Source organism: Callithrix jacchus, chromosome 10 (assembly GCF_049354715.1).
Source record: "Callithrix jacchus isolate 240 chromosome 10, calJac240_pri, whole genome shotgun sequence".
Lineage (NCBI taxonomy): Eukaryota > Metazoa > Chordata > Mammalia > Primates > Cebidae > Callithrix > Callithrix jacchus.
The window spans coordinates 105191338-105197337 of record NC_133511.1 but is presented as its reverse complement, the minus strand read 5'-3'; positions in this window follow the sequence as shown (position 1 = coordinate 105197337).

The following is a 6000-nucleotide window of genomic DNA, read 5'->3' as shown; positions in this document are numbered from 1 at the left end:
AGGAAGCTGCAGAAGAAAAGTTGGAAGCTAGCAGAGGTTGATTCAGAGATTTAAGGACATAAAAGTTCAAGGTGAAGAAATAGTGCTAATGTAGAAGCTACAGAAAGTTATCTAAAAGATCTAGCTAAGATAATTGATGCATATGGCTACATTTAAAAAAAAGTTTAGTGTAAATGAAAGCATTTTATTGGAAGAAGATGCCATCTAGGACTTTCGTTGTTAAAGAGGAGAAGTCAATGCCTGATTTCAAAGCTTCAAAGAAGTGTCTGACTTTCTTGTTATGGGCTAATGCAGTGCTGACATTAAGTTGCAGCCCAAACTCACCATTCTGAAAATTGTAGGGCCCTTAAAAATTATGGTAAATCTACTCTGTCTGTGTTTTATAAGCAGAATGACAAAGCTTAGATGACTGCATCTGTTTACAGCACAGTTTGCTATTTTATGTCCACTATTGAGAACTAGCACTTACAAAAATATGATTCCTTTCAAAATATTACTGCTTATGGAAAATGCACCTGGTTACTGAAGAGCTATGATGGAATTGTAAAAGGAGATTAATGTTATTTTCATGACTGCTAAAACAACATCCATTCTCCAACCCATGAATCAAGGAGTCAATCTGAGTTTAAATCTTCCTATTTAAGTTATGTATTTCATAAGGCTGTAGCTGCCATAGATGGTGATTCCTCTGATAGATCTGGGCAAAGTAAATTGAAAATCTTCTGGAAGAATTCTCTATTCTAGATGTCATTCAGAACATCTGTGACTGATGGGAGGAAGTCAAAATATCAACATTGACAGGAGTTTGGAAGAAGTTGATTCCAACCTTCACGTATGATTTTAGCATTAAGACTTCAGTGGAGGAAGTCACTGCAGATGTGGTGAAAATAGCAAGAGAACTAAAACTAAAGTGACACCCAAAGACTTGACAGAATTGTTGCAATCTCATAATAAAACTTAAACAGATGAAGAGTTCCCTCTTTTGAATAACCAAAGAAAGTGGTTTCTTGAGATGGAATCTACTCCTGGTAAATACTACTATAAGTATTGTTGAAATGACAACCAAGTCTTTAGAATATTATGTAAACATAGTTGAAAAAGTAGTGGCAGGGTTTGAGAGGATTCAATCAAACTTTGCAAAAAGGTTCTATGGGTAAAATGCTATCAAACAATATCAAATGCTATAGAGAACTCTTTTGTGAAAGGAAGAGTCATCAATATAGCAAACTTCATTGCTGTCTTATTTTTAAGAAATTGTCATAGCTACTCCAGCCTTCAGCAACCACTGCACTGATCAGTCAGCAGCCCTCAGCAATGAGATAAGTCCCTCCACCAGCAAAAAGGTTATGACTTGTCAAAGACCCAGATAATAACATTTATTTAGCAATAAAATATTTTAAATTTTCTATGTACTTTATAATTTTTTAAGACATAATGCTATTGCACACATAATAGTCTAACGGTAAACATAAATTCTAAGTGCACTAGGAAACTAAATAATTCACGTGCCCCACTTAATTGCAATATTCACTATTATGGTGATCTAGAACCGAACCCACGGTATCTCCAAGATATGCCTATACATTATCAAAAAGTTTCGAGAAGTTCTTTAATATTTTTACATTTACTAGAATAACATTGGAGAGTGTGCCCTTCCAATCAAATTCAGAGCAGTGCCTGAAAAACATGGCAGTGTCTTTAGAATAAACTTAACTAACAAAAGAAGAAGCTGTGAAAACCAATGAAGAATATGTATGTATGTATTTTTCAAAATCTCAGCTAATGTAATTAGTGATGAAAAAGTATGACTCATGTTCTCATTTAACAGCACAAACATTAAAGTAAAGGAAAAGAGGTGGAGTTTCAGTAAAGAATGTGCTAGCAGACAATTTCTGATTTTGCCAGTTTATCAAGATGCAGGAACTAGAAAGTAGAGGTTATGGCTGGGTGCAGTAGCTCACGCCTGTAATCCCAGCACTTTGGGAGGCTGAAGCAGAGGGATCATGAGATCAAGAGTTCAAGACCAGCCTGGCCAAGATGGTGAAACCCTGTCTCTAATAAAAATACAAAACATTAGCCAGGCATGGTGGCTGGCACCTGTAATCCCAGCTACTTGGGAGGCTGAGGCAGAGAACTGCTCAAACCTGGGAGGCGGAGGTTGTAGTGAGCCGAGGTCATGCCGCTACACTCCAGCCTGTACAACAGAGCAAGACTGTCTCAAAAAAAAAGTTGTTACAAGTTTACGTCTTTATTCAACAAATATTTATGAAATATCTCTTTAGGTGCAGATGATAAAGGACCGAGTAAAATAAATATGATCCTGTTTCTTATGGAATAAGAAGTAGAGTATGAAGGCAAACATTAAAAAGATAAAACTACAGAAATATGTAATTACAATTCTTGTAAAGTTCAGAAAACTAAGCATGACTATAATGAGTGAGCTAGCTTAGATTGCTCATTTGTCAGAAAATACGTTTCATGATAGGTAACTTTTGAAAGCTGATACATGATGTGGCAAAAAAAAAAAAGTACTACCTGGGGAGATGACATGCTGATGTAGAAATCAGTCAGCCACGTTTGAGGAATAGGAAAAAAAGGACAGTTTAGTCTAAGTGCTGAAAACGATTGGTATGACATTGATGTAAGAAGTAAGCCAAGCTCGTCTCATAGAAAGCCTTAAAATATATTACATATTTGAAAATCTTTATTATAAATTAGTCGGGATTCAAAGAAGACCTTTTTCTGGGGAATTGATATACAATTTATTTTAAAACGATTACTTCAGTTACTGTCTAGATAATATATTAGAGAGGGACAAGGATTAGAGATTCCAGTTAGAAAAGCTTAGTCAAGAGACAACTCTAGCTTGGACAAATGGCTTTGCTAGTGTAGAAGAAGTATTGAATTTAAACTTTTTTTCCAAAAACTAGAATTTATATGACTTTCTGGTATATTCAACATGGATTTGGGGATAAGTAAAGAATAAATCACACATCCCAGGTTTTTACCCTACCAACAGTGTTTTTAGAATTGTCATTCAGTAAAGTCTTAGGAGATTAACCATTAGTTTAGTTGGTGGCAGAGGCAATGTCAAACCCAGTCTAAAAATTTTGAGAGAACCCTGTGAAACAACCAAAGTCAGTGGGTTTAATATTCAAAATAAATGTCTGGATTGAAGATATCAATTTAGGGCTCACAGGCATATAGATAGCATTTAAATTTATTGGAATAAATAATATTATCTAGGAGGACTGTGTAAAATAGTCTATTTCAAAAATTTGAATCCATGGACAATAAAATAGGTATTCACTGAACATGCAGACAACTAATATTTGGTAAAACTTCACAAAAAATGTATCAGAATTTAAAATAATGAAACACAGTATTATAAAAATAGAATAATATAAAATAATTATGTAATTGTGGTAACAATATACATTTCTTTTAGAGAAATTGTGTTGTTTACAATTACTTGACAATCTACAACATTACTTAAGGATTGCATAATTGTTCAAGCAATCAGTGATGGATTACTTGAGTCATACAACTGATTTTATTGCCAGATTTTTTTTTTTTTTAATGGAGTCTCACTCTGCTGTCCAGGCTGGAGTGCAGTGGTGTGATCTCGGCTCACTGAAACCTCTGCCTTCAGAGTTCAAGCAATTCTTCTGCCTCAGCCTCCTTAGTAGCTGGGTTTACAGGTATACACCACCACACCTGGCTATTTTTGTATTTTCAGTAGAGACGGGTTTCACCATGTTGGCCACGTTGACTTTGAACTCCTAAGTTCAAGTGATCCACCCACTTCAGTTGGCCTCCCGAAGTGCTGGAAATACAGGCGTGAGCCACCGTGCCCAGCTCAGGTTTTTTTTCTTGAATTTTAGTTCTGATTAGAATATTCAATTTTAAAATAACAAATCATTAGGAATAACCACATGGCTCTGTTAGTTGGTTCTGGAAACACGTCAACATAAACTAAGAACTTATGGAGAGAGTCTTCCTTAATTCTTTTAGCTACTCTGTCAGCTACTATATATGACTAAAAATCTGGAAGTGTAGCTATTTCATCTGATGAAATAGTGAGTGGATTCCTAATATTCTCTAGTTTCATTAAGCTCCATATTTGTATATTCAGTTGTTAAATTAATACAAAAGTCAATATAACTTTCTCAGACACCTACTCCCATTTTCATACCACAGACCTTGTCATTATCCATACTTCAATCTTACTGTATTGTCACTCTCAATTTTATGCATTCTCTGACCATACCTTTTAGCTTTCCAACTCACTAATGTAGCTTAAGTCCTAGGATCCTTTCACTACTCTTCAATCACTTATCTATTGAATCAACAACCTCAACTCCTTACCCAATTGATGTTCCTTTTTTCCTCCTTACCCGTTTAGTATTCCGTGGTCAAGCACTATGTTATTTCCCTTGCCTACACCCTCAATGCTCTGTTCTTGTCTTGCTTTTGGGGTTTGTTTCTTAGCAGAGCTACAGTCATAGTTAAATTCACATCTCTTATCACTGTACCTGCTCATCTGATTTTGTTGAGGAAAAACACATGATGATGTTTAGCTTCATTTTTCATTAATGTCCTCAAACTTCACTTGATCCATTAATTCTGTCAGGTAATTGTGTTGTACATCCTTAGACCAATCATTCTCTCATTCTTCTATATCTCTTTCACTCCTTCTCTTCAAACTCCCAACAGTTTCCCCATCCTCATTCTAAGCTGAAAACCTTACTTCCTGATTCAAGAAGAAGAAGAAGAACAACAACAACAACAAGCAGCAGCAGCAGCAAGAGCAGCAATACTAAGAGAACTTGCACAGCCTCACAGCATCTAGTATCTGCATTCATACTGCGTCTGCTTATCTCTTACGGTAAATGAATAACCTATGCTTCTAAGTAACATCATCCCTTTCTACCCCATACATATCCCATCCTTCTGTTACTCAAGGACATAGCTCCATCAACTTTCTTTTTCCCCTTCTAGATCATTCCAGTCAGCAGACAAACATGCTGTAATTCTTCTTACCTAAAATAAATGAATGAATGTTAATGAGTGAATAAAGAACACACTCATGATCCTACTTCATTTGCTAGTTGTTACCTTATTTCTTTTTTCTTTTTCTGCAGCAAAACATCTCAGAGGAATTTACTCAGTTTGCTGTCTCCAATTCTGTCCTTCATTTTCTCTTAAATCCACTTCACTAAGCCTTTCATATAACCAACATGGGTATCATAGATGTCTTCAGCAATCTTTAACTGGTTAAAACCAATGGTCAGCACCCAGTTTCCATCTTATCTGAGCAACTTTGCGCACCGTTCATAACTAAGCTCCTCTTCATCCTTTTTCTTCTTGGTTTTTAGAATGCTACTCTACCTTTCTGGTTTTCCTTCTGGTCAGATTCTTTACTCTTGATTGTTTCATATCAGAATCACTTGCTAAATCCCCTTTATTCTTGTGTTCTTAGCATTGGGGGTTCTAGGCTTACTTCTTGGCTTCTCTTTCTACACTCACTTCTTTGTTCATTTCATCCAATGTCATGGGTATAAATGTATTTAATTTATGTCTTCAAATTGCCCTAGCAAAGTCCAGGCTCATATACCAACTGTAACCTATTATCTCTACTGAGATAATTCATAGTGATCTTAAACTTGTTATATATAAACCCAGACTATTATTTGTCCCCTCACTTAGGGTTGCTACATAAAATACATATTACCCAGTTAAATATAAATTTCCAAAAACAGTTATCAAAGTACAAGCATGTTACACATATTATGTGAAATTCAAATTTATCAAGTGTCTTCTATTTTTATTTGCTAAATATGACAGTCTTAAAAATCTGTGCCACTCACAGTCTTCCACAACTAAACTGGTGACTTCATCCTTCCACTCAATTAGGCCAAAAATCTCGGAGTGATCTTTTACTTCTGCCTTTCTCACCCCACACCCAGTCTAGTAGGAACAACCGAATATATTCAGTAT